At 34.9% G+C, this 23509-nt stretch overlaps 1 protein-coding gene across 2 annotated transcripts in view; it reads right to left on the bottom strand.

Annotated features, from left to right (window-relative positions):
• LOC127866838 (uncharacterized) overlaps nt 1-23212 on the bottom strand; it is a 57795-nt gene extending 34583 nt beyond the window's left edge. The window contains exons 1-2 of one of the 2 annotated variants that reach the window (XM_052407671.1): nt 23058-23212; nt 20255-20523 (exon numbers count right to left, since the gene is read on the bottom strand). The gene's annotated coding sequence lies outside the window, so the exon portion shown is untranslated. The remainder of the gene's footprint in view (nt 1-20254; nt 20524-23057) is intronic. The other variant, XM_052407670.1, reaches the window with a different exon arrangement.
• Nucleotides 23213-23509: the final 297 nt, after the last annotated feature.

Genomic DNA, 23509 nt, shown 5'->3' with positions numbered 1-23509 from the left:
AAATGCGCACAACATAATGACAAATGCACACAACATAATGACAAATGCACACAACATTATGACAAATGCACACAACATAATAACAAATGCACACAACATAATGCCAAATGCACACAACATAAAGACAAATGCACACAACATAATGACAAATGCACACAACATAATGACAAATGCACACAACATAATGGCAAATGCACACACCATAATGACAAATGCACACAACATAATGACAAATGCACACAGCATAATGACAAATACACACAACATAATGAAAAATACACACAACATAATGACAAATGCACACAACATAATGACAAATGCATACGTCATAATGACACATGCACACAACGAAACGATGTATGCACTAAATGAAATGTCGTTAATACAGAACGAGTTAGTAAATGCACACAACATAATGACACATGCACAGAACGGAATGATGTATGCACCTAACATAATGTCGTTAGTACAAAACGGGTTGGTAAATTCACACAACATAATGACGAATGCACAGAAGGAAATGATGTATGCACCTAACAAAATGTCGTTAGTACAAAACGATATTGCAAATGCACTTAGCATACTGAAAAATGTACAGAACAAAATGATGTTTCTACAGGACAAAATGTAGTTTACACAAAACAACTTAGTTAATGCACAGAACATACCGGTAAAGACCAGTGCCATCATAAGGCAGTATTGGCGATCCATATGTTTTGTCTGATCATTGTTAAATTGTATTTTGTCAACCTGAATCTTCTGACAAGCGCAAAAAGATAGTACATGATAGTCGCACTTTTATCGCGTATACACCCCTATTTTATTATTTTAAGCAAAATGAGTGGAACTTAATCAACATTTGATGCTACTGTAATGGGTAAAAGTGTGTTAATCACATGGATTTAGATCGGGTGGGGGGCTGCATCTTATGTGAGATTCCATAAACACGCCTGTATGTGAACACGTTTCTCATTTGCATAGAATGTTTCCGTGGTTGGCGGCAAGCTTGCTTGCAGTGGCATGGACTTATCCGACTTCCCTACCCTGGTTTCTTAAAGGTTATGTCTGGTAATACACGTTTCCTCTATATCAGTATTTAATAGCGTCCTGAGACAAATATTCCTTCACATTTTCGTTCTTACAAGCTGTCATATCACCTTAAAGTCTTATGGAGTTGCCTGCGTTCAGCATCTGAATAAATGTTCCCTTACCGATACCAAACTGTCCAGCAACCTAATTGCATCCAAACAGCTGTTGTTTGTTCTCAGTGACACTTAGTATAATATTTTGTGGTGGTACAGACATGTCACCCGTTAGATCGACACCCTTTAGACATTGGATTGTCTACCTTACCTCGCCACACTTTTGGTGCTGAACCATGTGTATCAGCCAAACATTACGTAGACATCGCATTTATTCAGATTTTGTCTTATAGACGACTTAAAGTTATCTCTATAATCATGTGCCTTTCAGTCTAAGGGCCAATCACTGACACACGGGATCAGTATAAGAAATCATGACCATCAATTTAGACGTGCGACTGGCACATGACCTTGCGCAACAATTCCTCTGTCACTATTCGTAATGCCCGTACATTATGTGGATATTTCTCCCATTTAGGAGTTTGAGGATTCCAGCAAATGTGAATCATGCAGCTCTTCCAAACCATTATTTGCCATTCGCGTTCCTACTGACCCCCACAAGTAATCTTTAAACACGTTTCACTCATCAACTGGAAGTTTCGTTGGTTAACTGTTATTTAATGTTTTTGAAACATAATTAAACATTATAATTGATTCATTTGCGTAGTCCATGCTTACCCAATGTAAATCAAACGGCTGTAAATCATTGGTGCTTAACGAAAATGTGTACATGATGTTCGCACCTAGCGTTTTATGCATTACTTTTGTATGTTAATTATGGTTTCTTAGTTTCATTGTAAGTAATCTCTTCTTGTTAAGGTAAAATAATACACTTAAAGTCTTTTATTGAATGGTATTTACAAAATATCATTCAGATATACTATTATTTTAGTTTGTATAGAATGAAATTTCGATCCAATGTAGTGGAAATAGAATTTTAAGTGCAATTATTTGCATGAGCGACCGTATTGGCAGCCTTCTTGCGTATAATCTTTAATTTAATTTCAAATGAACCACTTAAACAATATTAATACTCAAAACATTACTATATTTAAGCTGAAAATATACAAAATAATGGATAAAGTCATAATTATATCACCATATACATGTACGTTAACATGCTGAAAACAGCGGCCATCTTGGACGCCAATTGGGATTTCTCAAAATCCCCAAAGACACCAGCCCGGCATCATTTGGATTCTTCATCAGTAACATATTCCCTAAAAAAACATTTTAACGGTTACTATACACCACAATGTCGGGTATATGTTATTTTCTGCCGGACTAATAGCTGGAGAAGCTTTTACGTCTATTTGGTCCAAAACATGTCGTGAAAACTTACATTTTTTTAAACCGAACCGAACATTAAATGTAAGCAATCAGGATATTTAACCACCTAGAGAAGATTTCAGAAATTAAGTCGACAAAGTGATCGCCCCTGAAACTCTCCTTTTCCGCCATTACGGTGCCCCCTAATCAATCAGTCAATATCGCCGAAATCACGAAAACTTATCCAGCCGCTATGCCTTCCGAAAACTGTATGGGCAGACAATGTGTCGTAGTTGGGTGCAGCAATAACCAGAGGGACCTGTATCGTTGGAAAAATACAATATGTGCTGAACATGGCGAAGCAAATGAGGATTGTATATGCCTCGCTCCATTCAAGTACCATTGTTTACCACCGAACGCCGAGCGAAGACGAGAGTGGTTGGGTGTTATCAACAGGAAAGATTTCAATCCAGCAAGCAAAGCCGTGGTAAGAACCATGCATGAAGGTAAGTTAACTTTGTTAAGTAAAGATCTGCATACTTCTCGTATAAATCTGAAATTGGGCCTGAGCAGTCAGTCTTTAATAAAAACTTGATGAGTATTCTGGCGAATGGCAATTCGGTCGGACAAAATTGTTATTCAGCTTTGTTAACACTGTTTCGATCTTGGAACGAGTGCTGTTTGGTGAACTTTATAATGAATTAGTTCATTGGTTGATTGAGGACAGTTTTACCAAAGTAAAAAATGTTTTTTTACCTTTTGGGCCCCATCCCCCCCTCAAACAAAAAGTTGGGTTCAGGGGTGGGAATTACAATTATTTTTTATTACATGCATCAGTTCAAATACTGGCAGATGTATGAATTTTCTATTTTCAGTATTGTGCCCTGCATTTTTTAGAAGGGCTTCCAACGAAGATCAAAGCGCTGGAGGCACTGAAGTTGTTCGCTATTGCATAATTTAAGACGCAATTCATTTTTCAGAATGTATCGTAAGTTTAAAATTAACACACGCCATTCAAATGTGTAAAGAGTGTGTCATAACGCACGGGTCGAGCTTTGTGTGCACTTTTTATCATCCTATTTATTTGAAAGAGATAACTTAGACAAAATAACAACAACATGTCCCTTTTTGGACGTTCTGAAAGCATAGAAAGTATGATGAAAATGGAAATGAGAACTGAATATAAAGACAATTTGCTGTCACCATCATATTAAATGAATATTGTTGGAATATCAAATACCTATCTCGCTAAGAATATAATTTCATGATGAAAATTCCCTGTACACAACTTTTGATTTTTGACATCATATACAAATTCAAAATATTAATAAAATCATGATGAAAATAAATAAAAAATAAATCTGCGAGCAATACCTTTTACTCACGAACTAGGTAGTCATCAAGACAGCCCTGTTGACCGTACATTGATGTTTATGTATTACTTGTTACCGTAGCAGTTCACACGGTGTCAACAACTCTGACCTAAACATAGGTATAGAGCACTAATGCGCTTTTCGGCGTAGCTGTTTTACCGAGCTTTTAATCTTATTGACTTTTACATAACGCCAGCAGACACGCATGAATATTTTCGAATATTTCAAAGGCTGATTCGAGATAAAACCTCTGAACTTTGGCTTAATCACTGTGTCTGTGCTCAGCGCAAAGGATTTAGCACTGATCATTGTAATGAACTCCGGACTACTCTCTGTATGTTTAAACGACACAAATTGCGGCCCCGTTACAATTACGCGGTAAATCCCATCTCGCAGAATTTCAGTTTTGCTTTCAAGATGAGAAAACAATCATTACCGAAAAGTATACATGTAGTGTCACGATAAGAGGGAAAATCGTTTAATTATCCAACCACAGTGTTTGCCTTACTCGGTCAGCACGTCTTGACATCGTTCCTGAACACCTGGATAGGCTGCCCTTATTTAAGAGTTTGCTATTTTGAATTCAATTTTGTATCGAAAAGCATTGTGATAAAATGTGCCATTTACAATTCGCAATGAGATGTTTAATGACTCTCTTTATGCGAAAATGGGTATTATTTCATATGCGCCCATCATTTATATAGCCCACTCAGCCTGCGCATCTCTCAGTCTGGTCAGGAGAAACATAATGAGACCATAGCATATTCAGCGATATAAAAGCGAACAGCATCGCCTCTGACCTGACTGCGCAAATGCACATGTTGGGTTTAAGAAACGCTGGCCGAAACGCATAAGACCCATTTTCGCATGACGCGGCTACGAAATTGTGATTTAAATGTGTCGAAAGAAAACTGCGTTTAAATCAAATATTAACATACGATATATTTCGATAGTGAAGAAATATTCTCATAATTAGGCATGTGAGGACACATATGATGTGCAATTCCGTAGTATATTTTTTATCTTCTTTCACTTATGTGTGGTTTAACAATGATAACACACATTTCATGCGGTGAATATGCAACTTACAAGTGAAAAAACACGCAATAGTTAAACTTTTGTTTTTCTTTTTATTTATTTATTTAGAAAAGTAAATTGCAAACTTTATTTCAAAGTCAGCGTTTATTTCTTTTTATATTTAGTTGTTTTCGGTTTTATCGATACTAAAGCATTTTAGAGGTTGTGTAAAGTATACCTGTAGTAATTGGTGAACTCATGTAAAAAGTTTTATAAATTGAGAACTGTGAATATAAACAAGCTTAACCTTCTACTATTGCGTTGTTAGCACCCGTAAATACAAAAGATCGCCTCTATCTTTTGAGAACAAAACAACATTTCCAGGAAATCCCCGCTGTAGAAGCACGAACGTGTTATATTAAATTGTTTGTTATATTCGGTTTTAGCGATTATGAAGCATTTTTGTTGTTGTCTATCGTATCCCTGAAGTTATTGTTGAACTTATGTTCAACGTTTATAAATTGAGAATATAAACAAGCGTAACCTTATACTATTGCGTTGTTATCACTCGTGCAATTGGACTCTCCCTTGTTTATCGGCAGCCGCATCTATTAATAACCTCATATTATGAATGAGCTGAGCAAAAATATTACGTCACGAAGACGCAGCAGAAAGTGGACTATTTAATCATTCATAACAATGTCTTCCGCGACAGGTATAATGCAAGCATTGTTTATTGATTCTTTTCTATGTAAGTTCCGTTCGAAACTATTACATTTAACACGATAGTTATGTAATGTTTCTATTTGTGAATGAATATGATTGGAAAACGCAAACCTCTTGCATAAATTATACAACTCTTTCTCCCGCGGATACGGCATGTGTGGCGGGTAGTAGGCTTTCCATAGATAAGCCGAACCGACTTGAAATTTTCAGCAACAACATTAGTGTTCGCTACGCGAACAACTAAAAAACCCTCTGCCTACCGTCAACATGCGCTATGAAGTGACCAAGACGCCAAAGCCAAGACGTCAGCTGGTCGGAAGAGCGCTGATGCCTGAAGGTGACAAGAATAAGTAGGAGCCCTCCGAGCCCTTGTTTACTGCCACTATGATACCATCGGATTATGTAAATGACATTAGTAATGAACAGATTGAGTGTAAAACAACGTGCTGTCTAAAATATCCAGGTTTTGCAATAATGTGCCTAAGATGGTAGTGGCCAACGCCAAGACTGATGATTTAATTAGACTTGACCATCCATATGCGTATCATAAATCCACTAAATATGCATCTACTCAACAAACCATACAAGAATTCAGCATTGATGACATTTCTTCAGACACTGATGAACGCTTTATACAGGACTTGACTATAGTGTTCTTATGGCCCTAATAACTATGATGATTCCATTTGGTAAAGCTTTAAGTTACAAATTAAACATTTAAGATCAAATTTGATCTGTCTTGATGAGACTGCGGCTAGGTTTGACATTTTTTTTTATTAGCAGGCGCTTCAACATTTCAAGACCATTAGTCGCCAACATATTTCACACATGGATTGACATTTTGGCTGTAAAGTTGAGCGACTGTGTAGTTTGGCTACCTAGAACATTTATAAGAAGAACATTGCCTTCATCATTTGTAGACACTTATCCTAAGACAACATGCATTATTGACTGTACTGAAGTTTTTATCCAGCGACCGTTCACTTTGAAAGCTTGAATCAGACTTACAGCGATTATAAAAGTCATAATACTGCCAAATTTCGTGTTGCTATTGCTCAAAATGGGTGCAGAATGTTTGTGTCAAAAGCATATGGCCGGAGAGCATCATGAAATTATATTCTTAGTAATTTCATCACTAACTCTTCCGGTTTCTTAGAATACTTATTTCCTGGCGATGAAGTTATGGCCGATCGCGGGTTTACTTTAGGCAAAGAACTGTGTGCTAGACAAGTTAAATTGAACATTCCAGCATTTATGAAAGGAAGAACACTGCTATCTGCACAAGAAATCATTACATCAATGCGTATGTCATCTGTACGAATACATGTGGAAAACGCCATAAATAGACCGAGATGCTACCGAATATTAAATACAACTTTGAATATTAAATCGACCACAAAACTTGACAAGAAAATGCGAATGATTGCCGCTCTTTGTAATTTGCAGGTCTCCTTAATTAGAGAGAATACTTCTGAGGATTGAAGACATGTTTTTCATGATTTCAAAGAAGAGAGCCTTAGTACAATCAAGAATGCATGTTGTATATAGGAGCAACTAATGAATGAGTCAGAAAAAGAAGAATGACAATTTGGACACAATATAATTCGCCACATTAGTGCAAAAAGGTATCATGTGCCTACTAATTTTAATGTAACATGGTACCATTTTGCACCAATGTGACGATATGTTCTAGTACATGACTGTATCAAGTTTTATTCTAACCAATTTAGCTAATAAATTATTAAATATTCATAATATTACATGTATTTATCTACTATTCTATGGACAAGTTTAACTTTTAATTTGACTGAGTATTAGAATATAGCTTTAGTGATTTAAATTCATATTTATTATTTATTCTACCATTAATAATTATAATGATAATTAGTACTCATGTGGTTATGGTTATCATTATTTTATTATTCAGGAAATGATCAATTGGTTGTACACAAACTTTTAAAGATGTCACAGTGAAACTTTTGAAATTTTGTATAATAGAAATGTTAATGATAACTTGCATATATTAACCGAAATAGATCTTCTTTGTTTATATGACAAGCATGTCATTATATTCACGCATTACTTGCAAACAGAGTATACCCTGATGGGAAAGCTCCTATTGTTGTATTATAGTTTACTCTGTTTTACAGAAATTTAGAAATTGCTCAGCTCTTCTCAGTGCAGTGTTTGCCTAAAACTGCCATCAACAGTAGTGTTTGTATTCATCAGATATCATTAATCTCTTAAAATTATGTTCATCAACCAGACGGACTATCAGGTGTTTGAAGTAAAACTCTCGAATTCTAACCATTTTGGTTCTAACATTTTGTCCACACAACAAATTTGCAGTGTTGTCGTGCAGTGCAGTACATCGCTATCTGCACTTGTGTGTAATAGCCATTTCGTCCTTTTGGGTTCAGGCAGTGATCCCCTGATTTGGTGTTCACAACATCATATTTTTCGCCTTAAATTAGTTCCTTCAAGGACTTTGTTGGGCACTTAATTTCAAAAATGGTGTCCTCGCTAACAAGACCATCTGGACTTGCAGAAAGATATGGTTCAGTCTGGTCGATGACAACACCTGTTTGAATCACTTTTACACCAGTGTTCTGCTCAAACCAAGCTCTGGCTTCAGCTTCATACTTTTGCCCATGCTGAGTGGCACTGTTCCCTTTAAACCGTGGGTAGATCTGGTTTGTCACAAACTTGTTTGGGTCTGCACGGCTTGTTTTAGGAAGGGCATGGACTTTACTCGATGCAATCCGCAGCTTTCGAGCATCACTCCTTATTGTGGAGCACTGCAAGGAGGTAGCTTCGCTGATGCCCCTCTTTGCTTCAGCAGACAGATTTATGTATTTTTTATAAAATGCATCACATGGCCGACAAGTCACTTCCTTTACTGGCCTGGTTTGGTCTATGTTGTGGTCACTGTGGTCCACTCACTTCATAACATTCACAGGTTTTTCCTTGGCACTTAAGATGTTTTAGAGCAGTGTACCTTCACATGCCCACAGCTTGTTGGTGCACGACTCACTGACATGATCTTGAAGCTCAGAGTGTTCAAGGAATGATCTTATGTTTGGCAGTTTGGTTCCTGTCACCTTTTTTAAAACTATTGTTGCATCGTCTGGCTTGGGTCTTTCGAAGTAAATGTTCTCAAACTCCTCATGCAGCACAGCTGCCCCTGCACCTCTACCCCACAGCCTAGCCTTGTCTGTACAGGTGTTTCCTGCGAGTACATGGCTCCATGCTAATGCCACAGCATAAATAATGGCCGATATGTGGCTGCAGCTCTTGCCTGTACCTGCTGGACATGTACAATAGCCTGTGAGGATGATAGAATCATCTGCAATTGGCGCCCAATCCATGTAATCTGCACGGCCGATTCCTGGTTGAGATGGGACACTTTGGCTTTTAGATACTAAATGTTGTTGTGTGATCTCCACATTTTGTCCCCTAACCAGCCATTGTTGAAGGCGTACAGTTATCGAAACGATTTCATTGCTTTTCCATCACATGCTTTGGTCATTACAATGTCGTCAACCAAATCCTCATAAGTCACATTTGGCCAAAGGGTTGGATCATTCACTGTCAACTTGACGTCATCTGGGGAAAGGCCTGAAACAAAAAAAGGCTTAATTTCACTTTTGTTTATTGTATTCTCACTGTTGTTGTGCTTCTTTTGGGAAGGGATGGGTGGGGGGGGTTGAAACAAGGTTCAACCATAGCTGTTTTAGATAGCAACATTGATTCAACGTTTGGCCAACGTCAAACTGAAATTAAAATATCATTTTAACGTTGAATTACCGTTAAACCTACGACATGCACTGATACATCTATCTTATAATAGCGATTCCATGAATTTCTTTCAAACTGAAAAATTGATTACAAACACATGTGTGTTTGATTATTTCAAAATATCTGTATTCGTCTGTGTGCTGGCCTGTAGAAAAATATTGATGTAAACTTGTCAATATGAATAACTTTTCGGATAGATTTGTTTGTTCGGCAATTTGATCAGTGTAAAACAATAGTCCATGATTAGATTGTCCCATATTTGGCAATGTTTACGCGCAACGCGTGACAACTAGCGTTTCGATTGGCTGATAATTATACCGGGCTGGCATAACTGTGACATTGCGTTAATAAAATTAGATTCAAGAGAGCGTCTGTAAACAATTTTAATCATTATTGTGCAATTGTCAAAACAAAAGCGTAAAACAAAGGTTGCTATTTTAACATTGTAATGCACTTAATAGGTCGCATTGATTATTGAAACGTGCATACAAAGCTTAAATAAACCATCTACTTACCGATGGTTGTGTCCGATGCCATTGTGAATACAGTAAACGGGCGTTTGTAGATAACAAATAAAATAATGCTATATCGATGCTGCCGGTGCTGCTGCTGATATCAGAAATCTGAGAGCATTGTACTGGCGGCAGGTCACGTGACCGTCAAGACAGCCCCCATAACCTATACTGACATCGTCTCCACCTTCTGGTAGGATCCAATCAAATGATATAGAAAAATAACGTAGGTTTTGATTCGTTGGCGGATATTTCGCGGGATCCGCAACTTTATTTAAGGTTACATTACAATAAATTATTATGTGTCCTCAGTGGACCCTAAAGAGGTTTTTGTATCTTCTGGTTTAAAAGAAATGTTTTGATCGCACCCATGCCTTTTGTGGTTATTTCCGGCATCCCATCCTTTGTGCGTCTGCAACATTTGGTGCATTTTAATGTGGACAACGTTGCCAGATGAAAGTTTGTGCTTTGTTTATTAAAGTACGGTACTTCTGTCGAAATCTCAATGCCGAAACCATGTTTTGCATTTGGACGAATGTTACTTTCTTAGAAGTTGGGAGACTGTATATTTTTAACTGCAATCATTGGAAGAAAACAAGTATATTTTTAACAATGACACAAGACTTGCAACATTTGATACAATGGAAAGGCATTAAAATGCTTTGAAAGTTGGCATTTTTATAATTGGACTATACGGGCTTTGGAATTAGTGTAATCCAACCTTTATCAACAACAAAAAGAAGCGAAAAATGACATCTTTAGTAAATACCTTATATATGAGGAAAGCACAGTCAATTTTTCTTTCCGATCATATACCAATCATCAATTGTGTGTCAAACTGTATGTTAAATAGAAAATTATGCGAGTTGATTTAATCGAAACAAGTATTTAGCTTAGGAATTATTACTCGTCGACATTTAGGACGAAAACATTTCGGACAAATGTAATGACAATGCCATATACACTAGTATATAGTTTGATCAATCCGATAATTGTAGACAATAAGCTTATTGAAATGCACTTAAAAAAATTCACACTAAAAGATTTACAGCTTCGTAAGTTTATAAAAACAATTAGGACCCCCCCCTCCCCAAAGTTTTTTCGCATCCAATCCTTTAGCTGCTTTTTCCATTAAATCTCAGACAATGGTTATACATGTAGATGATAAATTAATAAGTAAATAGTATATTCCGAAAGTATTTTGAAATAGGATTCCGGTGGTTGTTAATTCAGACTTTGTGCCTAATTCAAAAGATATATTGTAATATTTACAACAGTCTTTTCCACAGGCTTTTTATGGCCCTTCACCTTGGCGCTTGAAATTTAAAATCCGAGCGACCGGGGAGCCGCATAATTTCTGATCAGTGTATTTTTCAGTAAATGCAAAAAGGCATTCTTGCAAAAAAGATCATACATGCTTGTAAACGCCTGTCGTATCATTTATCTATATGTTTCTATGCAATATAGATTGGAATAGTTAATTGGCGAATAAACCAGATCAATTCACAGTAACCCTAGCGCCTGCAGTTCATATATCCAGTCAATCTTTAATATGGGTGTTTGCTTTATTGCCCAATCTAGCCCCAAACATCGAACTCCCTATGTATTATAACATCCAAAATTTAGGTAAGCACATGTCATCTGTCAAAACCTTGATCGTATAGGTCCGTCAACATGTAGAAGTAGGTTAAACAGTTAAATACCGTAGATGATTTCGTAAACGAACCTTTCTTTAAACATTGAAAATAAGAATATTTATTTTCATAAGAATTGTTAAACAAATTAGAACCAAACCAACGTCCACAGACGATACTAAATATAAATAATTTTGAACATTTACGGTCAATACAAACCAATGTTTCATTTATAAAAACAATACTTTCACTCTCTTCAGATTTTCAGAAAATGACTTGTACATGATGCATGAAATCTACATTGATATGCAAGTATTGATTGGTTCTTATAATAGAAGATGAACAGTACATCAGTCTGCAAAACTAACTTAATCGTCTCCATAGCAAATATGGCTACAAAACATTCAACATTTCATAAACAGTTTATCGTTCTTTATACATAACTGAAGATTTATTAATTGTTGTGCCATTTATTCAACAAAACAAATACGATTCGACTTAACTCCCAAAATCCAAAACTTCCGCCAAATCTATTAAACAACGTTTGAAACTCTGCTAGTTAAATAGCACACTGTGACGAATTAAGTAACAATTGTTAACATATTCTGTTTTAATGTTATAAAAAAAATCCACTTAATTCGCTTGGCTTTTTATTGCAAATAGACTAGAGGTTTTATCTAGTTCCACAAACATGCAAAGAAAACTTTTTAAAGGGCAGTCACCACCTAGGTAACAATTTGACAAAGCACTGCATCAAAGTTGATTTAAAATACGGTTATCACATTGATTCGGTAAATGTAAAACATTGTACTGTTCTTTAAACCTGTTTAATGTGAACTTTTAACTTTACACTTAGATCCGACTTCTTTTCATAACTGACCTGAGAGTATAACAGTTCAAAGCAAGCAGCAATACTGCTGATTATGACACTTAAAACTGTGAACAGTGAAACCAAACCTGAGTACTAGAGAGTCATCCATTTATTGTTGACTGTACGCATGTGCAACTGTGCAAAATATTGTGATATTTCAATTTTCTGAGGTGTTCTATGCATTATTGATCCCACAAAAATAGTAGTGAAAATTGTTTGCTGTAGGTGTTTCCTAATGTTTTTTCTAAAATTAAGGTTGTTTTTATAACAAATCGCACTAAACGTCTATGTTAATGAAATACAAATTTTAATCCAACAAAACACATATGTAAATCTATTTTTCATTAATCAGGCCCGTAGCCAGGGTTTTGAACAGGGGGGTGCGAATTTTCCCATCAACGAATGTAATTGAGCAACGAAGTGGTGTTCCCCTCCTGCAATCGGGTCCTTCCCCCTAGAAACATTTTGAAAATGAAACGTAAAACACTGCATTCTGGTGACTTTTTATCTGTATTTAGAGACTGGAGTTGTACAGCATTTTTATATGAAATTTCCCTTTCATTGAACATACTCAGTGACTAATCGACATGTATATGATATAACATACATGTATTTCCCATTACCTTTTTTCATTTACCACCTTTATCGACCAGTCACGGAAATACATTATATTATACGGCGTTTAACCCGACACTAATTATGCGCGCACATACTTTGTTAACATATGCAACAACACATTTATAAAAAGTTAAATCAACAATAAGAACAGAGTTTTTTTAATCTGATTTTGGGAAAAGGGCCAAGCCTTTTTTGAGGGGAAGAAAATTGAACGAAACGCCGGATTTTTGGGAAAAAATCGCGCAAAACGCCGGATCTGGGGAACAAAAAGAAAGTCTTAAATAATCAATTTAAAATATTTTACTGTTTTTAAAACAAATTCAAGGCAACAGATAATTTAATTATGCAATATTTTTTATAGTTTTCTATATTCTACACTGGATCATGTTAATTTATATATTTAAAGGTAAAAAAAAAATTGGGGGGGGGTGATGAAATCTAGGGGAAAATTAACCTGCTGAGGGGAAAAAAATCCGAGAGGAAAAGGTCGTTTTTCGGCGGGTCACAAAGAAGGAAAAAAACACACATGAAGAACGATATAAAATATCATTATTTATTGGAATCTTGATAAAAGTAGTGTATTTTACCATTCAAAAATTGTACCATTCATTAGTTGAGCAAATAAAAAGGAAATATTTTACTTTTTTCTAAACAATTGTTTGTCTGCTATTATGGATAGTACCAGAGGCCTAGAATTGCTCTAAACGTGCTAATAGTGTATTTTACAACAAACACTGTTTAACAAAACTGGGTCATCTCTAATTTGTATCAATACCAGGGTGCAGGATCATGTGACTTTATTAATGGAAGTCAACACACCGGTAAGTGCTGCTTTTTTCCTAATAACTTTGTAATACAGTTTTCTTAAGAATTGCAACTAGTGCATAAAATAAAGATTTTTAAGCTGCATATGTCATGTGTTCTTTTTTCAAATTTTTTTTTTATACTGCACAAATATCCTTCACGCAAATTGAATTTTAGTCACCGATTTCAGACGTATTCTCAAGAATCGGCACAAACTGCAAGAAAAACTGTCTTTTATGCACTACAGATTTTTGCAAATGTATTTCACTAACGTGACATATTTGTAAAAATAATGTTCTGAACGGTGTGTTTACATTCTGTCCAGCCCGTGTGTAAATACCTGAAAACCAGGCTGATTCTGCACCCTGAATATTAAACAGAAACTAAATGGTATAACTGGTTACTTTTACTTTTGTCAACTATTTTTAACAAATTAGTTATCTGTTTTCTAAACGAATTTAAGAAACATATAAAACTTAAGGCTTCAGAAAAACCCTATAACCACAAACTACTGGCCCTTTGGTCTCAAAGTCCTTAACAGTGTATACCAGGACATTGAAAAAAGGACGTATTTGCCCATTATGCTCAAGATCCTTCACAATTATTGAACATTTAACAATAAGGTTCACCTGATCAAATGTTATAACAGCATAGATCTTCTCATATGTTGCTGTCAAAACTTCAATGATTTCAGCAATTCTTCGGTTAAAAATTGTAAATAAAAATCACGGTCTATCTTGGAAATGACTTCATAGAAAAATTTAATTATATGGTGAACTGTCGATAGCCTATTGAATTCAACATTATTGTAACGCTTAAATACGAAGACTCACTGGATTCAGAGAAAAGATAAATAGCCGTTTTTGCGTCGAATAAAGTTGGGTGCAACTTATAGTACACATTTTTTTACTTGTCAAAATATTGGGTGCGAACGCATCCAACCCCCACCCCCCTCCCCCAAGGTTACGGGTATGTTAATCAATTGAAATCGAAAGTAGACTATGCCCGCTTCATTCTTGCCTTATAGGAAACAAAAGTAGCAGGGATAATTCGTTTATCTGATGACTTTTATTCCGTTTTATATGTTTACAATACTCAAAGTGAATGATGTAAAAGTCAGTTACGATATTAATAAACATACCTGTAGCTACAAACGGTTACATGTAAGCAGCTTACCAGTATAACACTAAGCTTAATTACGCGACTTTTTTACGCTTGACACAGAAGCATTATTTGATGATCTAGTGACTAAAACTTTTGACAGAACATATACATACCTGTTTATTAAGACATATTTCCCATAACTTGTGAAGCTTTTAAGCCTATTTAGTCCAAGACATGAGCGTTTTCACAGCCTATGTCGGGATAAATTTTAAATTCTTTAAAATCGAACTGAACGTTAAATGTAAGAAATCAGGATATTTAACCACTTAATGGCAGGATCCAATCGAATGATACATAAAATAACGTAGGTTTTGATTCTTTGGCGGGTATTTCGCGGGAACCGCACTTTTATTTTAGGTCACATTACAATAAATTATTGTGTATTACCCCGTGGTCCCTAAAGAGGTCTTTGTATCTTCTGGTTTAAAATGCATGTCTTGATCGCACCCATGACTTTGGTGGTTATTTCCGGCATCCTATGTGTTTCGCAATATTTTGTTGCATTTACATGGGGACAACGTTTAAAGATGAACGTTTGGGCTTCGTTAATTGAAGTACGGTACTCTTGTCGATATCTCACTGCCGAAACCATGTTTTGCATCTTGACGAATGTTACTTTTTTAGAGACTGTATATGCTTTACTGCCATTATTGGAAGAAGACATATATATTTTTAAAATGATGCTAGACTTGATAACAAAATTGATACATAGGAAAGGCATGAAAATGCCTTGAAAGTAGGAATTTTTATAATTTTTATATGGGAGTTGGAATTAGTTTATCAATTACAAAAAGAAGCGAAAAAAGATATCTCCAGTTAATACCTTATAGATGAGGAAAACACAATCGATGTTTCGTTCCGATCATATAACAATCATCAAGTGTGCGTTACACTGTATGGTAAGTAAACATTTATGCGAGATGATTTAATCAAAACAAGTATTTTGCTTAGAAATTATTACTCGTCGACATTTCGGACAAAAATATTTCGGACACATTGAATGCCTAATTGCTATATATATACTTCATGTACATTTTACAATAAGTGTATGTATAGCAATTAGGCATTCAAGATGTAAACACAGCAGTAGTATTAAAGCTTTAATTTGGTTGTTTATATTCTCCTTTACAGGAGTAAACTCACTGTGAGATTTATATTACCCAATATTAGTTGTGCGCTGACGAATTATCATATGGATCGGACGAAATGCAGAAATGTCACATCATTATAAATATAATGTTTAGCGGACGCAGGGAAATCAGCAGTAGTATTTAAACCGTTACACATTGAATATACATTAATTACTGCTATATACATGCGCACTATCGATGCAATATGCAATAAACATACTTTTGTATGTTTAAGCACAAACTTCAATAACTATGGCGTGTCAAACGTTGCAAAAATTCAATGTTTCCATATTTATGTGGTATAATTGAATATATATGTTCTATATTTCCATTTTTATGTCCACCAGTCACTATATATATCTATGGTCAAATCCGATATATGTATTGCATAACAAATATATGTTGTAAAATTTCATATTTATGTTCGATATTTTCATATATATGTTATAAAAGTTCATAATATGAATGCAATATTTTGATGTACATGTGGTATAATTCTGATATGTGTGTTGTATAATTATCAAAATATGTGTGTGTTATAAACTTACATATTTGTGTGCAATAATTCAATATGTTTGTTGTAAACTTTTCATATATGTGTCCTATAATATGCATCACGAGAAATATTTTGAACAGGCGTGACTGAAAGGCGTAGATGGCTAAATCCCGCTTAAAGTGCTTTAAGTCGAAGGAAAAGGCCTCATCAATACAAAAGCTGAAAACGGAAAGAAGCACTTCCCGCTATTCAGTCATACCGATTTGAAACGAAGGGTTTCATTGGACGGAATCGCAATCATCCTTGTGGAATGTAACCTCGTAGGTGAAGGTTTTGCGGAAAACTTTACCCGCACAGAATCGTCATGGCGGCGCACATGTCAGTCGATAGCATTTTGCCAAAGTTACGCGTTATTTTGAAATGTATTTCCATCAAACGTCAATACATTTCGTTTCTTGAATGTCGATGACATAAAAATTCCACCAACTTTTTTTGTTTTGTTATTGTGTATAACAAATGGACAATTATGAGGGTTCCGGACGAAGTAGAAGCTGGGGGAAGGGTAGTCCATATAAACCGGCAGCACGATTTACCCAAAAACACCCAAATACGCCCAAAATACCCAAATACTCATGAATTTGACTCATAACGGCATGTTTGTCCATATTTTTGGACATTTTTAATCAAGTGAAGCAATTTCAAGAAAAACGTTGTATCTTAAGAATTGAAAATAATGATTTTGTGCTGAATAGAAGTCAGAAATGGCCGGTTACGTATACTGTTTACCCCTAACTCGCAGCAATTGACACCCAATTTTTGCATAATCTGTCAGCCTTACAGATTGTTTAAATAGTTCTCAATAAAATGCACTTTTGGACATGAATTACAATCAAAGTTGGGTTTCAAAACACAACAACCGCTTTAAAATGAGTGTCCTAATGTATAACCACTGCCGCCATCTTGAAAAATGGCGTCATCGGTAATCTCGCGGTAAATAGTTCGTTTTAAATAAATTTTCTGTTGGTCTAAAAAAAATTATAAATTTAGTTGGAAAAGTTGGATTGTTACTTTATACAAATATTCTGATACATATTTATATTTTTAAATTATTTTCAATTTTAACATTAAGAGAGAAACGTGTTTCCACTGACCCTCATGTACATACTGAACCTAAAAATCATACGCATAATTTTCGGAATTAGTATTAAAAGTAGTAGTAACTCTTATATTTATTTAAAAATCCTCTTAAGGAGAAATACAATTCTGTTGAAGAACAGCAATTAGGCATGTCATTTTAAAGATATGCCATCACCGCGGAAATACCCAAATACTCTCCAGACGTACCCAAATATTTTAAAACAGATATTTTGAATGAAAAGTAATATGTTTTAAAGTTTTATAAAATGAGACAACTTGAAATAATACGTATAATTATTACAGTCAGCTTGTGCTAGTACAATCCCACGTACCCATATTCTTAACCAAATACGCACGAGACCTACCCAAATACGCTTGCGACTTACCCAAATACTGAATGTTTTGTCACATTATGAACCGCACGATCATATATATGCGTTTTAATGTACGGTGTTCTGTCATTAAAGTAATTATTAGGTAATTAGAAATTAAAAGAATTGTAATATATTCAGATACAACATTTTTAATTACCTTGCAATCGTGGCTTTACATAATCTCTTTCAACCTAAAAATGCTTTAAACAATGATTGAATTAAAAAACCTGAAAATGCTTCCAAGTTACAAAAACATGTAGGGAAATGCAAAATCTTGTTTATTTTCTTTTAAAGCAATGTAATATTTTTGTTCTACTTTGTTAAGACCACCAGATAACAGCAGGGGAACAGCCACAGCCATGAAGTTTTCCAAAAAAAAGGCAGCACTTTCCAATTTTCTGTTTCTTACATACATTTATAATTTATCATAAAATGACTCTGTCTTGTGAAAATGTTTTTTATTTCATTGAAAAGAGAATAAAATACATATGTTTACGGATCAATTATTGAATAAAATGACTATGTAGTTAAAAAACTTAGTTGAAGTCGCTCATAATCCGTAAAAGTTGCGACAACTTTTTTAAGACCATGAAAACCCTGTAAATGACAGGTTCTGGTCTGTTATGTTGATTTATCAGTCTTGATACCGTTTCTACTTTCATACCTTCAAGGGAGCTAATAAGGGATATTAGCCAGATCAGACCACTGGGGGCCCTTACATCGCATGGCAATAAAAGTGTCATCTGCTAAGTGTCAACAAAGACGGTCATTTGTAATATGTGTGTCTGCAGTATCGTTGTCTAAGTATGCCAAAAAGTTCAACGTATATAATAAAACCACATGGAAATAAACAACAGACTTGATAAATTAAAGTGCTTAACTAAACTGCTTTATAAAACTTTTATCCGTGTACAATTAAAGATAATATTGTGCAATAGATATGGCTGGCTTAAGTTAGGCTCTTGGTTCTAGATACCCGTGCGGTACGTGTAAAGGAAAATGTTCAGTGTTTTGTCTGTATTGTTCTACGTGTAGATCTTGGTTTCATATTAAATGCCAAAACATGTCTGAAAATGAACTGAAAGTGTGGTCAGATATGGAATTGGATTATGTTTGGGTCCAGTGCCGGACCTTAGATGGCTCGGAGTTTAGTTTAATTACTTCATGGGAATTAACCGTCATCAGACTGTAAGCGGTGATGAAAATTTAGCGGAAAGTTCCACTGATTTACTAAATAAACCGGAGGTCGGGCAAAAACTAGAAAGTAAACGTTTTCTGGACAATGACAAACTCCTAGTTACAATGATGAACGCGGATGTGCCGGTATAAAGTATCCCAATAGGTGCTAAAAGTGATGTATACTTTGTAGTGCAGAACGAAAGTGACACACAAGTTGATATACCAGACGACTGTGGTGCATGGGATTCATCGTCTGGTACCACAGTGAATCAGTTGTTCACTGTTTCCTCAGAAAACAAAAAGAAAGATGTGTTTCAAAAGAACGGACACATCTGCGCAAAGAAAATTGTCAATAAGAAAATTACGTATGTACCAATGGAGCCTCAACCAGAGGATATCATAACATTACATAGATATTACACAAAGTTAAAAGACGATCAAAATTACGAAAAACGCAGTACAACAGTCAAAGAAGCTCCAGTCTTTTTAAACCATTTGAAAGGCCGCGCAATCGTTGAATAAGTGGGTACATATAAAGCGCACTACACTACTTTAATATATAAGCTTGCGTATAACGTTTGTTGCAACTTTACGAATTCCGATGTGATTTTTCTCAAAACGCAAAAAAAACGAGAACGTACGGTCGCTTTTGGCGAATTAAAAGAAACGTCGTTTCAGTTCGGGTTTGCAACGACATGATTTGGCAACATGTTAATGAAATATTTACGGCTATCTTTTAATGCTTAGTGAGTTGATGAAGAAAATATCATGTTTGTGGATTATCCAATACGGGCGCTGTCTTTTTAATGGTAAAATCAATTCAATGCAATGCATTTTATACATATTTGTTGCGTTATTTTACCTTGTTAGAGTTTATACAAAGGTTACACGTTACATTACAATAAAAAAGGATGCAAGTACAGAAACAAAGTAATAAGATTATAAATGCAACAGAAATATAACCTAATATCTGCAACATATTGATATAGAGAAAAAAATATTTGTATTACCTGTCGTTGATGTATCCAGTGGTGTCGTTCTACTTATTTGGGGTGCGTACTTGTGGACTTTGTATATATATATCTCATGGGCGTTATCAATGAATCGCGAGATGATGCATACAATCTAATATAGGACAATCTTGCTCACGTTTCATATATTTGATAACATTGCCAATTTGACTTTTGATAGAGTATATAGTGATGCTTTAAAGTAGACTTTTTTTTTCAAATACGTATTTCCATCTATAACTACTTAAACCGTAAATATGTCGACGTTGCTGAAAACAAAACAGAAATACAGATTTAGTCACATTTGCATTTTTGTAATCGCTTCTATGGCTTTCGTTGATCACTGCATCGTTTGAAGTGCTGTATCTTTTAAAGAAAATGCATGAAAAATTATGAACAGGCATACCCATATTAAATTGTTCACAGACCAACGTTGCTAATAACGCAATAAGAGTACACGTTTAACGTGGGGTCGACAACTACATTTAATCCCAACTACATTAACCGATATAATAATTGTAAGTTGTTCAGCGCAAATCCATTAATTGTTGTTGATCGCTCAAAATTGTCGTAAATTTTAATGTAAGTTTATATTAAAAACATACATGCATGAAGAGAACGATTGTTTTGCAAGTACGATTTGTGTGCGTATGTGTATGTGTAAAACTCCGCGTTAACTTTGCAGCTTTGCAGACCGATACCGCTTGAACAACTGAGATCACGAGAAAATACCGATAATAAAATTAGTTTAACTGTTATTACTTTTTGAGGAACGATGAGTGAAATTACGAACAAGTGTCAACTACATCCCTTCTTTTTTCACAATGATTTAAGAATATAGCATCATATTGTTAATATTTCAGATCATCATCGTGCAAATACAGGAAGCAGCAGCAATATTTGGTGACGGAAATTTTTAAATATATGAAAATCTTATTAACTAATCAAGCACGTGTCTGTGTATTAAATACTTATATCTTTAATCGTATTTAATGTTATCGGTTTCGCAATTCAAAATGAATACATCAACGGGTATATCGTGATTAACACTTATATTTTGACTGCATAAGTGTTTGTCAGATTATCAATTCTCCTATTATTTCTATCTGCAAAGCAAACAATACAAAACATGTGTGAAATCAGAAGTTATTTCGGTATTGTAGGATAACAACTTCTGATTGAACTGCACATACACAAGAACTTGCATATTCAACGCGCACTGCACATTCAAAATCTTTGCAACTTCTGCGTGAATTCCGTACATAACAGTACTAATAACTGCTACGGAAATTGCAAATTCACCAGTATTTAGAAATTCTACGTGAAGTGCACATACCCAAATTATTACAAAGTTTGCCTGACAGCTGTACATACAACAGTAACTACAACGTCTACGTAAAGTTCTCATGCAAGATAATTTGAAACTTCTGCGTAAATTGCACATTCACCAGTACTTACAACTTCTTCAAACTGTACTCAAGTACGTAAATTGTCTAAATGCACTGTACACACACCAGTACGTGCAATTCCTATGTCAATTGCATTTACACCAGTACTTACAACTTCTGCGTGCACTTCACATACACCAGTTCTTATAACGTATACGTTAAGTGCACATACACACGTATTTATTGCGTCTCCGTTAGGTGAACATAAACCAGTACATTCAATTTTCGGTAAATTGCACATTCAACAGTACTTACAACCTCTAGGTGAACTGAACATACTCCTATACTAAGAACGTCTACGTTAAATCCACATAAACAAGTTCTTACAAGAGAGTGACGATTCGATTGTAAAGGCCGCTGTAACATTGGATACATTCATGACCCGACTTATCACGTCAGGGACCACCTTCTGCTATCTGCACAATTATAAAAGTAAATGCGCATTTGATATTACACTAGCTTGGTGATGTATTTGTTTCGCAAATGAATACAATTATAGAATCAGTCTTTATCGTCTTTGGTTTTTTCACAAACTGCATTGTGTTGGAATAAAACTTTGTGTTTTATGTACAAGTGTTTTTATAAAACCTTTAAATGTTCATAAGTCATATCTATAAACTATTTTGCAATAAAGGTATCACTCTTCATTGTACTAAATACAAAAACATTTCACTGCACGTCCATTCCTTTACCAGTACACACAACTCATTAGTAAAATACAAATATACTGCTTGTATTGTACAATTAAACTAAATAGAACATAGTACATGTTAAACATATATTGCACGTTCAATAAGAGCTTGTGTTCAATAGCTAATACTGTGATCAAGCAGTATGCAACCGCTTTATTGCACGCACAATCTGTCAATACAATATAAAAAAATAGACATGTTAAGGTCGTTGATATTGTCCTGAAAAACGAATTATATGTAAAACAAAATCAGTATTATCGAATACTTCAATGCAAAAGTACAGTACAAAAACAAACACACCCGTACGTGGCTTAACAGTGTCAGAGCGCGATCGGTCAATGAGTAAAATGCAGCTTTTATAAAGCATTATACAACTGGTGCGTTTAAAGCGTCCTCTAGTGAATTAGCTATTGTTTAACATTATATGGGACGTGAAAAACCTCTAAAAATAAATAGATGTTACACTGGCATCATCGTTTCTTTTTGTTTTACTTTTCATTGAACGCTTACCCCTTATATATATAAATGTACTAACGTATATAGATAAGACATGTACTTTGTAAGTTAAAACAAGGTATTTTCATGCAACTTGTTGTTATTTTAACATGTATTAATTGCATTTGTACTAAAACGTCAATGCATTCACAAAAATAATTTTCTTACCTGGTCTTTGTTTCTTTATTTCCCAAGTTCGCAATAAAAGTTATATGAAATGCACATATTAATTGGATGATTGCTTGTATGAAGAACATTGGAATCAATATTGTTTACAGAGCATGCCACATACGTAGTCTGATCACAGTCTCTAATCAGTTGGCAATAATAAGTGTGTATGCGAGACGGTAATTTATCAGCCGGATGTTCGTTTACGATAACACTGTTTACTTTACAATCGGTCAGCGTACTTGGTGATACAGGTAGTTGTTTAACATTCAGAGTTCTCAATTAATAAAACGTTGAACATGATTTCACCAATTACTACATGTATAGTATAGACAACAACAAAAATGCTTTATAATCATTAAAACCGAATATGAAAAACAACTAAATATAACAAGAAATATCTTTTAAAAAGAGCAATTAATAGATTGTTAAGTATGGGAGTTTATAACTGC

This window comes from Dreissena polymorpha, chromosome 2 (genome assembly GCF_020536995.1).
Source record: "Dreissena polymorpha isolate Duluth1 chromosome 2, UMN_Dpol_1.0, whole genome shotgun sequence".
NCBI lineage: Eukaryota > Metazoa > Mollusca > Bivalvia > Myida > Dreissenidae > Dreissena > Dreissena polymorpha.
Note: the sequence above shows the minus strand (reverse complement) of the source record. Positions and strands in the feature narration are given on the sequence as shown.